General features: G+C 40.7%; 1 protein-coding gene across 5 annotated transcripts in view; it reads right to left on the reverse strand.

Annotated features, from left to right (window-relative positions):
* Positions 1 to 17,189, reverse strand: part of CNKSR2 (connector enhancer of kinase suppressor of Ras 2) — a 1,692,689-nt gene that overhangs the window by 1,619,147 nt on the left and 56,353 nt on the right. The gene's annotated exons all lie outside the window — the stretch shown is intronic.

A 17,189-nucleotide genomic window follows, 5' to 3' on the forward strand; every position in this document is an offset into this window, starting at 1 on the left:
GAACCAGTACAGAGGGGACATATGCCTGCCCCCCGACCCGGACCCGCCTGAGGAGCAACTTTCCCCTTAGTCTTTTTCCGGCCTTGACTTTCCCGCTGATATGTGATTGTTTCTAGAGTCTCTGCCTTTCCCTCCTTTCCCTTACTATAGATCTGTGCCTGTTGGACGTGATGGGGCTCGTCCCCCCTGATGGGAACCTCTCTTGGTGTTTACATTACCTTTCGCCTTGCTTGTGTTTAGGGTTGTATTTATGTTTATGCAAAATAGAACCTTTGGCTCTCCTGTCAGTGATATGTGGACGCAAGCATGTGTTGAATCTCTAAAGCTGCCGTACCTCCGGGTTGTCGGCTGAATAGCTGTGTCACTGATCTAAAATAAAGGTTTTTCAAAAAAAAAAAACAAATACATACCCAAATTGCAGTAGCATGACTAGAGGCATATTTTATAGTGCTATCTTAGTGGTGGCACCAAAATGTGCTGCAGCCCATTAGTAATATTACATTTACATGCCCTGGTTACAAGTAGTACCATCTACTAGGAACTTACAAGTGAATTAAATGTGTCACGTAGAGGGATGCCAATTCTAACATGTTTAGAAAGGCGGGCACAAGAATCCTATGGTGAGCAAAAATGGGTACAGAATAATAAAGGGAAAAAATCTGGGGGAACATCACTCAAAGATAATCATTTCCAATAAGTCCCAATCCCCAATCATGATAGGAGGTATATTGTCAATAAAGATGGCACCGATCTGCTAGAACATTTGATCAATTCACCTGGCACTGGAGCCATCCTCATTTTCTTCTTTTGAATTTGTGATTTTTAAGAAGAGTAAAATAGCTTCGGCCCTTTTTTTATGGCAACGTGGGCAATATTCTAACACCCCCAGTCCTAACTCTAATCCTTGTTTAACTCTGTATAACTTTGTATTAAAACATTTCGTTGAATTTTGCATCTTAGAAATCATTTTGTTTATATAATGACCTTGGCTGTATCTTTATTTATTTACTTATCATTTATTGTATTTCACTAGTACATCCTTCTACTTCAATATTTTTCATCCCTTAGTTTTTTTTTTATCTCTTTTTCTGGCAATTGTCTGCTGGTCCATTTTACACTTGTTGTGGTGCTTTTGTCTTTGTTTCTGTCACAGTCCTATGGGCTGCCTATTCCAATCTGTTTATCTGTGCATGTATTTTTTATTACGTTTATACCTTTAAACCAACTACTGAACATTTCCCATCATGCATCCCGATCCCCTTTTTATGTACTTAAACCACTGCCTATTTTTGCGCTTTCTCTCCATTCAAATGGCAGCACGACTCAGTGAGACGTGAAACATTGAGGTCGGTTGTGTATTGTTTCTAGGGAGAGGGGGGAGGGGTGGGCCAAATGTATTTCAGATGCAGTGCAGAACGTTTGTGATTGTACAGAGAACATTTTCTGAAGAATGATTTGATTCATAATATTTGTAAACAGTATTAATGTTATCAGGGTGCTATTCACACTTGAAGTGTGAACGTAATGTGCAGCTCATCTTTTCGAAAATAGTTCTATGTTTTCCATTTAATGTTCAGGTTAAGTTACACGCATCTTTACTTTTCTGGGAATCTTCATGTCATCAATTCTAAAAAAAAAAAGTACAATATGAATTGCAAAGAAAAAGCGGCCTTTGGGGCAGTCCCCTTCATTCCAAAATGTTCAATTTGTTTTTTATGGTTTTCTATTGCTTGAGTGGGGCCAAGCCCATGGAATTTCTGCATTTTTACACAGTCTCGTTTGTGTTTCCTTAGGGGTGGGCGGAATTTGCGAAATTAACTTTCGCAAATTATCGCGAAAATGTTTAAAATTATCGCAAACAAGCGGAAATATCGCGAAGATGCGGAAGTTTTTTTCCGGCATGTTCGCGAGATTTTCTGCATGGTTGCGGGTCGCCAACTTACCCATGTGGTTGCTTGCGGGCGCGGCCATCTTGTTTTGAGTTGTCTCGCGGTGCATGATCGCGAGAAGAAAGACGTGATCGCGCGACGCATGACGTCACTGCGGGCGCGAACTGTCGCGAGACAGCGCAAATGGCTAAAAACAATACAACATCTCATGGAGAACGCGACCGGATCAAGAAAACTTGTCGGCGAACGCAGGGATTCAGGTAAGGCGATCGCGTGCGCGCGAGAATGTATTATTTTACAGCGCGAGCAAGAAACAAATTATCGCCAAGCTGTGGAAACTGGAATTTTTGACATTTTCGCGCTCTCCGCGGAACGCAAAAATGTCAAATTATCGCAATTTCCACGAACGGAGCAAAATTTTCGCCCAGGCCTAGTTTCCATTAGTTTTCGGGATTTAATTAAATAAGTCATTTGGTTAGGTCAGAGCTGGCGAGCCCTCTTGTATGTATTTACCTTGCTGACAACATGAGTTATGGGTTTCGTGTCTAGGAAGTACTTGCTGTTTGAATACTTTGACCTGTCATAAAGGCACAGTAACCCTTGCGTATTCATTTGTTGTTTTTCTTTGCTACCAAGTAACATGTTGTTACATGTACAATAGTTTTCACAATATAAAAACGTGGTGACACATTAGCTTTCTTAACAATTCAATCAAAATATTGTCCCTTTATCAAAAGCATCTACAAGATGTAATTATATTTTATCTACAGCACAGTTTTAAATATGAGCTCAAATTGCAACAGATCCCACCATACCAATATCACCAAAAGTGAAATTATTACACTTGTCTTAAAAGTGCATTCTGTCTGCATTCCCAATACCTTTGCCAAGGGCTAAACAGCTGTATCTTATAATAATGTTGTGTCACTAAATGTAGCACCCTATATCTGAACAACGTAAGGGAAACATGGAGAGGAAATAGATGATAAAAGGAAAAAAGGGGTATGGGGAAAAAAGGAAGGGAAAACTTATGGGGGACCAAAAGAGGTGAAACACAAGTGTGCCCCATTAGAGCACTGACAACTCCACCAAGCTTAAATTTAGCAGACCTGTGGCCTAGGAGATATAAGGCAATGCCATTTAACACTTCACTGCATCTACCACATCTATGCCAATCCGTCCAATCTTTGGCAGTGCCTACTTGTTTTTTCCTAAAGGTTTCTTGGTGCTTTTAGTTGAGTAAAGACAAATGTCTTCCTCTTTGTCACCACACTATATACCAAACTAATGAGTGCAACCCAAAAGCCAATAATTCCTGTTGCACCATTTACAGTTACTTTCTTTGAACTTTAGTTAAAGGACCGGGATTAGAAAATAGGAGGATTGGCCTCCTATCAGGATGTAGGTTTTATTTAGGTAAATTTTATTTCAGAAAACTGCCCTCTTCAGATTAGGATCCCTCAACTTGTGGTCCCTAAAGCCACAATGATGGTGCTTCAATCCTCAGTAGTCATTGAATCAAGTATTCATCCCGAAAGTAACCCTATAGGGACGATTAATTAACCTTCTACCATTGTGAGTAGGGAAAACGAGTGCTTCATAAAGAACACCTCCATTACATCTAGCACTTCAGATCCTTTATCAATTGGTATGAATCCCCTTGCTCTAATTTGACTTGTGCATTTTAAAATTTCAAATGCCTCCAACCTAGCATCTATGATGTCCTAGACAGGTGGCCACTACACCCCTGTTGCTTCTTATGCCTCTGTTTGACTCCGTCGACATTACTGTACATCTTTTGAACTGTCCTTTTCAAATCATTTACAGAGATATCTGCTTAGTTGTGAATAACTCTACCACTGTAGACATTATTTGCATCCTTTCTTGAGTTTTTTTAAGTATGGGGCCAAAAATGTCCATCATTTCGCTCTGTTCTCATATATGTCTCTGATTGAATTTTGCCCTTTCTGCAGAGTCAACCTGGATTTTTTTGCTGAACCCTATTTTTGCTGGCTATAGAAATCTGTGCACATTAGCCCTGCTAATGCCCAGGCCTGCACTCTACTTTTGTGTCCCCCAGCCAGACTGGCTTTATCACGGTGGCTCCCTTGTTGGCATCATAGAGTAAGATCCTACTGAAGTGTCAAGACATGCTTGACAGGCCCGCTGGGGTTTTTCATATGACAGTTGGGCATATTTCAAAGGAGGGAAACAGAATCCTAAAACAATTTGTGGTTATACATAGTCTCCATTGTCTGCCTGCTGAAAACTAAACTTTTTTCCAGACTTCTGTCTTTGAGTTTTTTGGGTGTAGCCGGGCTGCCTACAACAGGGTTTTAGTGTTCGATTTGGGAGAATCTAGGATTATCATAGTATATTCCCCACATACACTCCAGCCCTCAGAGTCCAAGTTTATTGTAGCAGAAGAATTTGGCCATCCTAAAAATGCCACAGTGGATAGGGTTAACACCATGATCCTTTACCCCATTTGTTAGGGCGTCCCCAGGGGCCATTCCCACCCACTAGCTGGTGCCAGGCATACATTTGTAATTTCCAGGAACCCAATTCAGAATACTCCTGGATCTGTGGAAGATCTGAACCTTCTGCTGAGACCTGAGCAGATCCTGGAAGACTGGACCAGTTGTCCATCTTCTACCCAGGACAAAGAAGTGGACTCCAATGGTCAAAGGGCGGACTACTATTAAAGAATAAACCACTAGAGGGTGCACCTAAAGAAAATTTCACAGTCCTTTGTTTAGATGATTTTTCTCATTTATTACAAAAATCTTTATTTCTTTTCATAAAAACAGCCAAGAATTACAGCCAACGCGTTTCGTTCAGATCATGCTGAACTTTATCAGGGCTTACTATCATTTATGCTACTTTGCACATCCAGCAAAAAATGGTCCTTTTAATTGATTTAGATTTCAGTGCTTTGATGCACAATAATCATTTATGTGGGCTGGGGTCAGAATATTCCCCAACCAAAACACCTGAGTCCATGTATACTCGCAGCTCTAGTCAATAACCTCTCAGTCCATAATAGGCAAACTCCTATTAAAGCTACAGGGACACAACAAGCTACAAGAGGCCTTTTCCTGCAACTGCCCAGCTGACCAATGGAAGATGGCCTGGACTGGACCCTTCTGTTGCCCTCTGCCTTTCACTGTGAAAGTCTCTAAGTGACTCTCCTTAGGTCCTGTTGGGCTTTAGAAATGCACTCCAGTTGTGGATTGCGTCTTAAAGGACTAAAGTCAGAAAGTACAAATCTTTGACCAGGTCGAAACTGGTTAGTGTATCCAAACCATGCTCCATTGCGATCAGTTTCAACTTGGCCTAAGTCCTGTTCTACCGCAAACATTAACTATCATTGGCACTTTGTGCTTCCTAACGCTATTTCTACTTAAAACTTTAAACATTTATATGTCTGTTTTTCCTTATTGGAGTTTTGCCATTTGATCTCATTTTATTTAATAAAATATTCTCTATTTTTCTAAATTTGTTTGGGAATTGTTTTGACTTTACTACTGTTTAAGTACCACACAAATACTTTACATATTGCCTCTAAAGTTAAGCCTGTCTGCTCTGTGACATAGCTATCAGGGCCTTGACCTCAGGTTTATTTTGTGACTTTTGTGGTTCACCATGACAAGGATTTTGATTATTACTAGAGTTGCGTTCTCACCCCTCTCAACTAATAACCTAATTTCTTCAAGTCTCAAACAGATGTCTCTGCCTCCTCAGACTCACCTCCACTGTTCCCTCATATTTTGTTTTGAGTATGGAAAGAGTCCCTTTCCCCCACTTTATGTGTTTTTCCTCTACGTTGCACACCGAACTCTACAGCCATCACCATTTAGCAAGGCAGGATTGGATAGATTTTAAATGCTGGTTCCCCTTGGGCATATCTCTTTGCTCACCATCACAGCAGAATCCCAGCTGTTCTGAGAATCAGCTGTTGCATTACATGGGTAAACCGCCTCACCACCTGGATTTCCTTCTGCTGGGTCACAGGTCTGTAGGATTTACTAGTGGTCTCTATTTTTGTCCTTCTGTGGCAAGCACGACAGCATGGGGCTTAGCAGACTGTCGGAACAAAGCACAGCCTTAGTCCACGCCCTTATGCAGAAAGAATGGCAGCAACATCTCTGCAGTTGACATTAAAATTGGCACACACCCCGAGCATATTCCAAACAGATCCGCTAACATAAAAAATGGAAGTAAAACTAAAACAAAAACTAAAATGATAAGTGACTTCTTTAAACAGCAAGGAAGGCAGAGTTTGACGAAGACCACTGCTCCTGCTGTGATGGAGTGTTTTGAACAACAGCCTCCCCTGCGTGATGAGGATATATTCTAGCACTGAAATACAATGATTTATTGTGGAATGAGGGCACTTCTGATGAGTCAGTGATAATGAGATAGTCATCTTAGGGCACCTCTTTCCGCCATATTCTAGTGAATGTACTAATAGCACAGATTTATCTACAAAACAGGTAAACAACATGTTTTCTCACAAGGCTGATGCTAACACTGGGACTGTACATGAGGGTGTCCGGGGTGTAATGCCAGCGGACAATGTAATTTGTGGAAGTCATTGTAATCTAAGAACTCTTCCTTCAAATAAACTTGCATTCTTGTCTAACATTTCTCTTTCTGACTTTACTTCATGTATTTCTGTTAGAAGGGTTCTGACACTACAGTATTCACAATGATCTTCCATCTCCAGGAGTCCAGCAAGAACTCACTTCTTCAAGATCTTCTAGACGAAACAGAGACACTTTCCAGTTGCTTGCTTCAGGGAGAGAATTCCATTTAGACCTCAGAGTTGGTACAATCAAGGAGGATGCAATTTTCCACAACTCACCAGAACTGATAAAAAGATATATGCTTTGGCTACTACAATGCACATCAAGATACAGGTACAGAATCTAGAAATGCAGGAGGCATTCTTCTACATGTCTGATGTATTTGATTTGGGGTCCACCGGACCCTGAATCTCAACCCAATTGTGAACCTGGGGTTGTTACCATGACAGAGATTTTCACTGAACCAGTGTCTCAATGGGCTGACCACATGAAGAAGCAGCTTTAGAGCTAGAGAAGCCAGAGAGGGTTACAAATTATGAGAATGCAGAAAGAAATACTAGCAATAATAGTGAGAACGCTCTTCTTTGGTACTATACGGCCCACCATCTCAGCCCTCGATTGGACCCTATAGAGGCCAAAGAGCCGAGAACTACTATAGGAGTGAGCTCAGAAGCTCAGATTTACCCATAACTAGACCACCAGATATACCTGTTAAACCCTTATTATCAGCAATTTATGATTTATGACCTGCTCAGTTTCCATTGTGAGGGAAGAAACACACTGCTGTCCTTTAAATGTTCAATCTGAAAACCCAGCATGCAGTTTGGAAAGTGTTACAGCAAATAACTACGTTTGGCACACGTATCTCAGAGGTGGAGATACGTACCAATAAATTGGAAAGAGCTACATCAGCTATACAAAGGCATGTAACAGACCAACAGAATTAGGTTAATGTTTTTCTGGACAAGTTGAAGGATATGGAAAAAGTATATGGCTTGACATACAGGTACTGGGCACTGCTTTATTGTATCCCTGTTTCAAAAAGATTTCCCAGAATTGCAAGCTTGAAATATTTATTGTCGAATTAAGCAGGCTCATTGCTTCCTCTCATGAGACCCCGTGCAAATCAAAGGGACTTTAATCCAAGAGCAATTTTTATCCACATAGGAAATTTCATTACTAAGCATGGTCTTTTCATGTTTTGTATTCACTTATGTTTCAGTCATCGTATAGTTGGTCAATGTCGAAGGCTGCAACAGATGATGCAATGCGATCAATCAATAGGTGTCCAGGCTTATGTTAAGAGTCAGCTTTACTAAAATTCATTCACAATTCACAACTGTTATGTACACCACCATAGAGCAAGCCATCATATTGCTGGAATCATGGGTTGAAGGTCCCAAGAGTGGCTTCTCCGCGAATGAATAAATGACTAAATTTAATTGGCGCCGATGGTGCTGTGCTACATCTTATTAATGTACTAACTAGCTCTGCATTGGACTCACAGGACTCGAAAACTTAGTGGATCAAGTATGCCTGTCAATGATTATGATACATCCAGCGATTGCTGTTGATTAAAATTAAGGAACTGTCCAGTTCTGGAATTAAATGTAGGGCCTGTTTATGAGTTTAGCGGTCTGACTATCATATTGCTGGTACGGTGGTCGGAGAGCATTCGGACCACCACAACTGCTAAGGATCCGCAATCCCTGGCGGTGGCATGGAGGTCTAGGAAAGCAATATGCATGGTGGTGCTGCTGCGGCACCAGAGTTTCCCAACCGTTCAGCCTTTTCATGGAGGTGGGCCCACCATAAAAAGGCTAGTGGTGGGGAAACAAAAGAGGCCCTACAGGTCCCCCTGTTGCCCCTGTGCATGGGGGTGCATGTGCCCCCCTGTGTGCTTGAAACCCTGCTCCTGCACATCATGGACTGCTCAGTCCATGCCATGCAGTAACATGCATTGGCGGTCACATGGCAGTGCAGTTCTAAGGCTCACTTATGAGCCTTTAAACTGCACCACATGCCCGCCAGACCATGAATTAACCCGTAATCTGGTGGTTGGGCAGCGGTCAGGTTTGATTGTGCATAAGAGGGAGCGGGGCAGTGGAGTGGAGTGGCAGCCTGAACCCACACCGCCAAACTCGTAATCAGACCCTTAGATTTATCAAAGTTATCAGGATTTATTAGCTGACCGCTGTATTTTCTTCACTGCGCTGGCAGAGATGGGGGGGGGAGGCAATGAGTGGAGGGAGGTAATTGGGTGGTCAGGTAGGCAGGGCTGCAAGAACAAAATCATCAAAAAGAGAAAGATAAAAACTGCAAGGACCACAAACCATTATAGCTAATACAAAATGGTACATACAGGACAAGCCAAACACAAAACCTTACAGAAGGACATAAAGATTGTCACATGGAACTTTAATGGGCTACAATACATGGCCACAATTCGAACAGTGAGGAAGGAGCTTTGCTTCTCAAAACATAGGATACTCTACTTACAAGAAATATATTTACTCATGAAAGAGTAAGGAAAATGTAGCTAATTGAGCTTCAAAGTTCTAGCACTCACAGATCAGAAACCTCAATGTGGGGGGTTGCTTTGTTTGCCAAATTAGACACATGGTTGCTGCATAGCTTTGAGTGTGATGCATCTGTCCTACGGTTAATAGCACAGATTTACAAGTATCTAAAGCCTCTAATCCTATGCATAGTCCATATACCTAATATATACAATCCTACTATTACTGCTCGAACTAACGGGCTGACCGAGCCCACTACTATTATGTGGTGACAGAAATCCTACTCTGGACCCACTTGTCGACTCAACCAAATCCAGCACTGAGTATCCCAAGCGACACCCTAGAGCTACCATTTTTCATATCCTGAACTGTCCAGGTATTGTCCATGCTTGTACAATTTATCAACCTACTCAGTTTGAATGTAATACTTTCTCAGCACGGCATGAAACATGTCCCAGGATTGATGTATTTGTGATCTCTAAAAGCTCAAGTCCTTCTATAAATATGGTGATATTTTTATAACAGTATCTGATCATAATCCACTTATGCTGAATATCTCTAAAGAATGGAAATGTTATAATAAACCCACTAGCCTTTCTCAATGAATCTTTGATAGGAATCTCCTGAGAGACTAGTCACCAAGTATATGTGACCAGAGTACTGGAAGTATATATCTCTAAAATTCTAGACACTGCGCCTCTAGATATAGAATGGGATAGTTTGAAGGCTATTGCTAGAGCCACTACATTCTTCTATACTATTGCTACAGACAGAGTGATCAAAAATTACACATTGTGGCTAAGAAAGCTGGTGGAAAGGGATTAGGCAACTGTATCAGTTGGGGCTTTCAGGGATGTTCTTACCACAGTCTATTTGAAGTAGCCATGTTGGAATGTCCCAGACTGCTGCTCTGAAGGGTTTGGACAGGGGTGGAGTGACGATGTGCCACCTTAGGATTGGGCAGCAGTACCTGGCTTCTAGAACTTTTCACCTCCTCATAAAACCTTTTGACAATGGAGAGACTGATGAGAAAACACTGAACTTGAGAGCAACAAAGGTGAAAGGATGACCAGCTCGAAGGAGAAGACACCTGCTGCCCCTGCAAGAATGGACTGAGGGACGTTGATCCATCTGTACTAGAGGGATAGGTTGGGTCTCTACGGGGCCTGTGATGCTGACCCCTTTAAAGTCCCTTAAGAGGAGTTGGGGCATGGACGTGCTCGAGGACTGTGTAAGGTTTTCCTGAGACTTCTGTAGACTGGTCCTGCAGCTTGTTGACCCATATTAAGAAGGTTACCAAAGACTCTGTTGACACACAGGTGCTCTGCAAGGCAGCCAAAGCTACGGTACCTGGCGAGTGTGACAGGGAGGATGTTCTACTTCTTGGCTGAAGGCAGGTGGTACAAGATGCCTCCACAAACAGTAGAGAGCAACAGGAGCCCAGACAGAGTACATGTCTTGCACAGGGAGCCATAAAACCAAGCTTCCACAAAACCATCAGAAGGCCTGAAAAGAATGCTCCTGGTGGCTAGGGCTCATAACCAGAAGCAAAATGAGCCCAAGAACAGCAAAGTTGTCCCTGCGGGGCCTGAGATACAGCCTGGTCCCCTGAGGAGACTGAGCAGAGACAACGCATTTGGCACTTTGTAGTGCATTTAGAAATTCTTCCCAGGAACGGCTAAGCCCCCAGAAGTAGACACAGTTTTCTTCATCACATTTCCCCCTTGAGAGGGGGCATGCATGGAGTCCCCTCCCTGAGATCTCTATTGGCTCTGGGGACACTCTCCTCTGGGACCCAACACAATTCAGGATGTTCCAAGGGACCTCATCCACTGGGACAGGACAGGAAGGAGGATGGTCTACAGGGTGCTTCACCCTCCCCCATTTCGGTGTCAGGATGGAGCAGGCACACACCACTCGCCTTCAGCCTATAGTCAGAGCATGCGGGAGGGACACTGTTTTTTGCTCCCATCCGCTGGTACCAGAGCAGGAGGGAGCACAGAGGTTTCCGACACTCAATGAGTATCCAAATAATACAAGAATAGAAAAATGAAACCCCAAGGCATGAGGCCACAAAATAAAGAAACAACACTGCAAAAAAGCTGCTATTCAGATATGCAAGCCTGGTGCTACACAGCATCCCATAAGCCCCAGATAAAGAAAGAAAATATACATATTTTTTGTGTGTTGTCACGTTTTTTAAAGTGTGTTGGTGGACTACTGGAGTGCAGCAGCCTCCCCAGAAATGTTGAATAAAAAGTCATCCTGAGTTTCTGGAGGCTTCATAATCATGATCCCATTATTGAAGCAAATTGTATTACTTTTCTTTAACGTTTGAGTGTTATGTTAGAGGTGATAGAGGGACACTCATCGTTATTATTGTTGTGCAATTTTTCTGAAGTCATTTCACATTTTGAAACATTTCTTTGATTTTTTGATTTTTAATATAGCTTGCATTTTTTATCTATTGTTATGGAATAATTTACCCAATGCTTGTTAGATTGGGATAGAATAGAAAATCTGCCACCCATCTATCTAATTTTACTCATGTTTATTAGACAGGAGTTAGAATAGTAAATCTGGCCCAACCAATGTAAGCACTTTCCCAAACGTTTGTTAGATTGGATTTACAATATGAAATTTGCCCCCCAAGTATGCATTTTACCCAATGCTTTTTAGAATGGGATAAGAATTGTAAATATTAACCCCTTCCTCCAAAGTCTGTGCTTTCCTCAATGCATTTTAGAACGGAATGAGAATTGTTAATCCTCCCAATGTATGTTCTGTCCCCACTGCTTGTTAAACTGGATTTAGAATACTAAATGTTACACCCCACAATGTATTCACTTTCACCAATCTTTTGATAGATTTGAGTTTGAGTAATGCCTTTGACCCCCTTAAGAATCAACTTTCCCCAATGTTTGTTATGTTGGAGTTTGACGTAAATCTGACCCACCCCATATATGCACTTTCCCAATGTTTTTAGAATGCAATTAGAATACTAAATCTGCCAACTCCCCAATCTATGCACTTTCAGCAATGATTGTTAGAACAGTAAATCTCATTCTCCCAATGTATGCATTTTCTCCAATGTTTGTAAGATTGTAACTGGGATAATACATTTTAGTTAGCATAATGAAGTTAAAACTTTCTGTTGTTTTTTTATAAAAATGGATGGGATAGTTACAACATATTGCTTTAGTCCAGAACTATGTTGCAATATTTCTAGCAACATTGTACATTTTTTAAATATTTTTATTTTTGTTTTTTCAATTATTGTTCTATTGTGTTTCATCTCTTAAAATTATTTATTACTTTTTTAGTATCAAAATAGAATTTTGTGCAATGATTTTCAAAATGTTATTTTAAAGAGTACTCATAATGGTTGAATGCAGTAAAATAGATTGTGATATTTTTCTAAAATGTATTAATAAGTATAGGTGCATATGGTGATTAATTGGTGTGTTATTCTCCAATATAAATAACAAATATTGCATAATTTTGTAATTTATTACATTTGTTTTATAAAGATCAACATATTTTTATGTTTTTAATTTATACAGTAGTTTTTATCTTATTTTTATGTCAGTCCTTCAATATTATTGATTTAAAAAAGAATGTACATTTTGTTTTAGATTATACTAATAATAATCTCTATTTAATATATAAGGTTACCATTATAATGTAAACATTTTGGAGTGCAATATTTTTATCACAATATTTTTGTACTTTACATTATAAGTATGTAATGCCGATACTTTTTGTGTCAATGTTGTTACCATGATATTTTTGTGGCACAAACCTTCAGTGGGCAATATTTTGTCATATAACCAGTTCAGCCATGGAGCCATTAAGTAAGTTAAGAAGAATGCTAATCCTTGTGATACTTCACAGCTAAAGGAGGCAGTTTGGAAGGAATAGTACTTAGCTCCACATCTTGTGCCTGTTTTTCCAGAAATTAAGGAAAATTATTTCAGCTGTTCCGAGAACATGGGTGTGAACTTCCGTTTTGGTTAAGAAGCACTGCATGGCAAATATCGTTGAATGTGGCTGGGGAGAGCTGTCAGTATAACCATGCAAGATTGGTCATTATCAAAGAGGCAGTTTATGTACCGCTCTTGAGGTGGACTAAATATCCCTGAGGTCACAGCATTACACAAGATGAATGGCAAACTGTCAGTTGACAATTTTGGCAAATGTTTTGAACATTTTTGGTGAGCTGGATATTGGGTGAAAGGTGGATAGGATATACTTCCGGGTGAGTAGTGCACTATACAAATACACACAACATAACATCTGTGACTGCTCTGAGGAGATGTGTGATAATGGTTTGTTTCAACTACTGAGGTACGATTACTGTTGACAAAGTGGCGTTTGTGAGATTTTGTGATAAGCGAGTCATTTCTAGAAGTCCCAGGTGGATTATGTTGGCAATGGCATTTGGGGGCAACATTTGTTTGAAGCAAGACATCATTTTGTTTACCTCTCTTTGCTCTGTACCATATTGCTTATTGAGACCACCAGATGGCATTGATTTTATTGACAAAATGGACATAAGTTGCTTGTGGTGAATGTCAGTATGTCCCTAAAGAGGTAAACCACAGGCTTCTCAAATATACCGTAATCTGCTTTTTTTTGACGGTTGACTCCACAGAAATGTTAATGTTCAAAGTAAAGGATATATTATTACAAATAGCCACAACAACTTAGGAAAATGATGACAGGAACATTGAAGGTCATTCAAACTATTTGGCTTAAATTAATTACATAAGATCAAAGTGTGCCTTAAAATAACAAAAGAAAGAGACTCTTCAGAATAAAATTTCCATATCAACAGAAGAAGGAGGAGGGAAAGGTAAGTTTCACACAAGACAGAGTACTACATTCAGTTCAATAACTGTTAAATATATAGGGTGCTCCCATCTCTTGTAAATGGAAGACGTTTTGAAATGTACTTGAGTCAATCAGTCACTATTTTCCCTGTTCATAAAAATGAGTGGCTATTTGGGATTTAATGAGTCACACATTTGATATGTTATATGGAATGCTGTAACAGTAGTTGTGGCTCCTTGGGCGTAAGCTAGATGCATACAGGTTGTCTTAAAGTATTCTCATAGTCTATTCCATTCGCTTGGTCTAAATCCTATCCTGTTATTGACACCTTCTGCCAATTCTGCCCATGTTGCTGCTTCCACAAGCTAACATAACCCCATTTACCAATCCATTTTTTTTTCTTTCAGAAGCAAATTCGCCTTTCACTTTAAACACATGCCTCTCAGTGATTCTCTTAAATTGATTTTGGCGAGACACTTTCAATGTATTAATGTCCTACTGCTAAAAGAATAAACATTGTTAAATAGTAAGCAGGAACCATTGTGCATACAAAGAATATACTTATGCATTTTTACTTTCAGGAATCACATGAACATGCATATGTTATAATTCCTGCTAGGCATGGTCTCAATTGCACCTCGAAAAAGCTTTGTGAATCAGCCCAAAGGGGTATGGACTGATGGTCTTGGTCCACCCCATTGAGTTAATGTACAATGTTCTAGTTACACTTAACACTTACTCTTTTAAATCTTTGTGCCTCTAACCCTCCCAGTTCAGAATCGTTTCTGGGTAGAATTTTAGGAATCACCAGGGCCGGACTGGGAACTGAAACCGGCCCTGGCATACTGTTCGGTCGAGCCCCCCTGGAGTGAGGGAGGGTGCCACCGAGCTGTTTGCTGGGGCCGGTTTCAGCTGATTTTGTTACAGGGGGCCGATATTGCCGACCCCCGGTAACAAAAATGGCCCCCAGGGACCCAAAACTGGCCCCCACCCTGGCAGCCCACCGGAGAAACACCCGCTACAGCCAGTCCGGCCCTGAAGATCACCATAGTTTAGGACTGATTTTGCACACTGTATTGACAGGAGAATTGTTTTCCTTGGTGAGAATCTATTAGGTTACTTTGAGAAGAAGACAGCAAAATATCCACCACTCATGTCCATCATGTCTTGCAAGAACATTCTTTTACATTCAAATTCTGTTAAACATTTTCATTTTCTGATTGGCTGAGGAAATGATGTGCTATTTGTCTGATGAAGCTCACCCATATAAAGTCCTGGACATTTTGCAATGGTATGTAATACAGTTTCCTGTATGCTAACCAGAGAGAAGTACTCAAAGATCCCCTTAACAAACTGCTATCAGAAAAGCTAGAAAATGGCTTTAGAGAAAGGAAGGGAAGGACAAAGAACTAAACCAGGGAAGACCTGGAAGAGACAGCAGGGCATTCTGTGAAATAGTAAATCGTCCTTTTTTCCGAATGTTCAAATTCGAGTTTGGAATGCCATATTCCAGCTAACAATTGACTATTTTACTTCTCAAAACCTTTTGATCCTGAAAACTTAGTGCTAGAGCAGCCTTAAGTCTGAGACCCTCTACCTTCCTTCCTAATTGTCAAGCCTCAGCTAAACTACACTATTGAGGTTGCAGAAGTCACTAAGACCATCTTAAGATGCCTTGCCCGGAAGCACCTGGCCTGATGGTGTCCCTATTAACTTATTTAGGCCAAATCCCACCTTCTGATCCCCCTTAATAAGGAATGTGCTCCGTGTTGGTATAAGCGGCAGCCCACCTAAATCTTGGAAGGAGTCTATCATTGTGCCAATTGTTTTAAAAAATAGGACAGGAATCTTCCGGCCTTTTACCCCACTATTTTATTATTGGATTTGTCTGTTAAAATATTTGGGTGGGTTAACTTAGGCAAGCTGGAAGATTGGGGTGAACTCCTTTTTCTCAGAAGTGCAATATGGATTTCGGCCGGTTCTTGGCACAGTTAAAATAGACTTTAACCAATCCTTGCTAATAAGGAAATACATCAGAGTCAGGAGATGGGCTCTACATCTGGCCTTTATGGACCTGTACTGTGCTTTTGACCTTGTTGACAGGGGGAAGCTTTCTGTATTGATGGATCCAGCAGGAAGTTAGTCCTCCATCTTAGAGATCCTCAAGTGTCTGCATTAGGATGCACCTATTAAAGTGCATTATGCCCAAAATGGAGATTGCTCCCAAGCAATACGTGTCCCACAAGGGGCTAGGCAGAGCTGCATCCTGGACCATTTTTATTAATATTTCATATTAATGCTCTTGACTCAGCACTAGTTAAAAGTGGTAAAGATGTATCTAAAATTGTGTCTCGTCCAGTTACAGTCCTCCTTTACACCGAAAATGTGATTCTTATTGCACGTACGGGTAACAGTTTACAGACACTGCTAGATTTTTCTAATGATTTCTTGGGAAATCTCACTTTAAAGGATAACCATCAAAAATACTTTATTATGACTTGTAGACCAAAAAACACTCGATCAAGGAAATACTCAATTGGGGGTACACCCATTGTTAAAGTATCAAACTTTAATTGCCTAGGCATTTTTAAGTATGCCAATCTTAAATGGGACAAGTTACTTACCCAGAGAGCCAAGAAGCTTGCCGGGGCATATGAGATGATCTTTGGATTTGCAAGAAAGTTAGACCACAAGCCTATGAGTGAAATGCTCCTACTGTGTAGGAGTAAATGCCTCTCAGTAGTGACTTAAGGTGCAGGTGCTTGGGGCTATGCCAACCTGCGTAACTTGCAGTCTCTGGAAAATAAATTCTTGTCTAGGCTGCTGGTTATATCCAAAACCATGGCAAGATATATTTCACATTTAGAACTTGGCCTGTCTTATCTGGAGGACCAAGTGAGAATTTCTCCCTTTATCTTGTGGCTTAAACTGTGGGCAGTACCTGAGACAAGTTCTTTCCATTTGGTACTAGACGACTGCCTCAGCTGACAAAAATATGGCAATGAATCCATGGCTTGCTTACGTTAAGCAAGCCTTTCAGGATCTAGAAAAAATTAACCATTTTTAACTCACCAGGTAGTTAGCATTGGTGCCCACCTCAAGAGGGAGGTAAAGTCCATGTTTTTTAAATCCTGTAATGATGTCAGAATAGAAAGAGCCTTAGAAATGGACTTGGTTCTTTGCTATGTGCTGATTTTAACTTTGGATAGGTTAGAACCGTATTTATTGTGGGTAATTAACCCAGAGGCAGAATCTGTCTCACTCTTTTGAGATTAAGCATGGTGCACTTTCTAGCTACCTTTCCATTAATGGCCACCTGGTTTAACTTTCTCCCTGTTGCCCTTGCGATTCAATTTCCC

Source organism: Triturus cristatus, chromosome 8 (genome assembly GCF_964204655.1).
Source record: "Triturus cristatus chromosome 8, aTriCri1.1, whole genome shotgun sequence".
NCBI classification, from domain to species: Eukaryota; Metazoa; Chordata; class Amphibia; order Caudata; family Salamandridae; genus Triturus; species Triturus cristatus.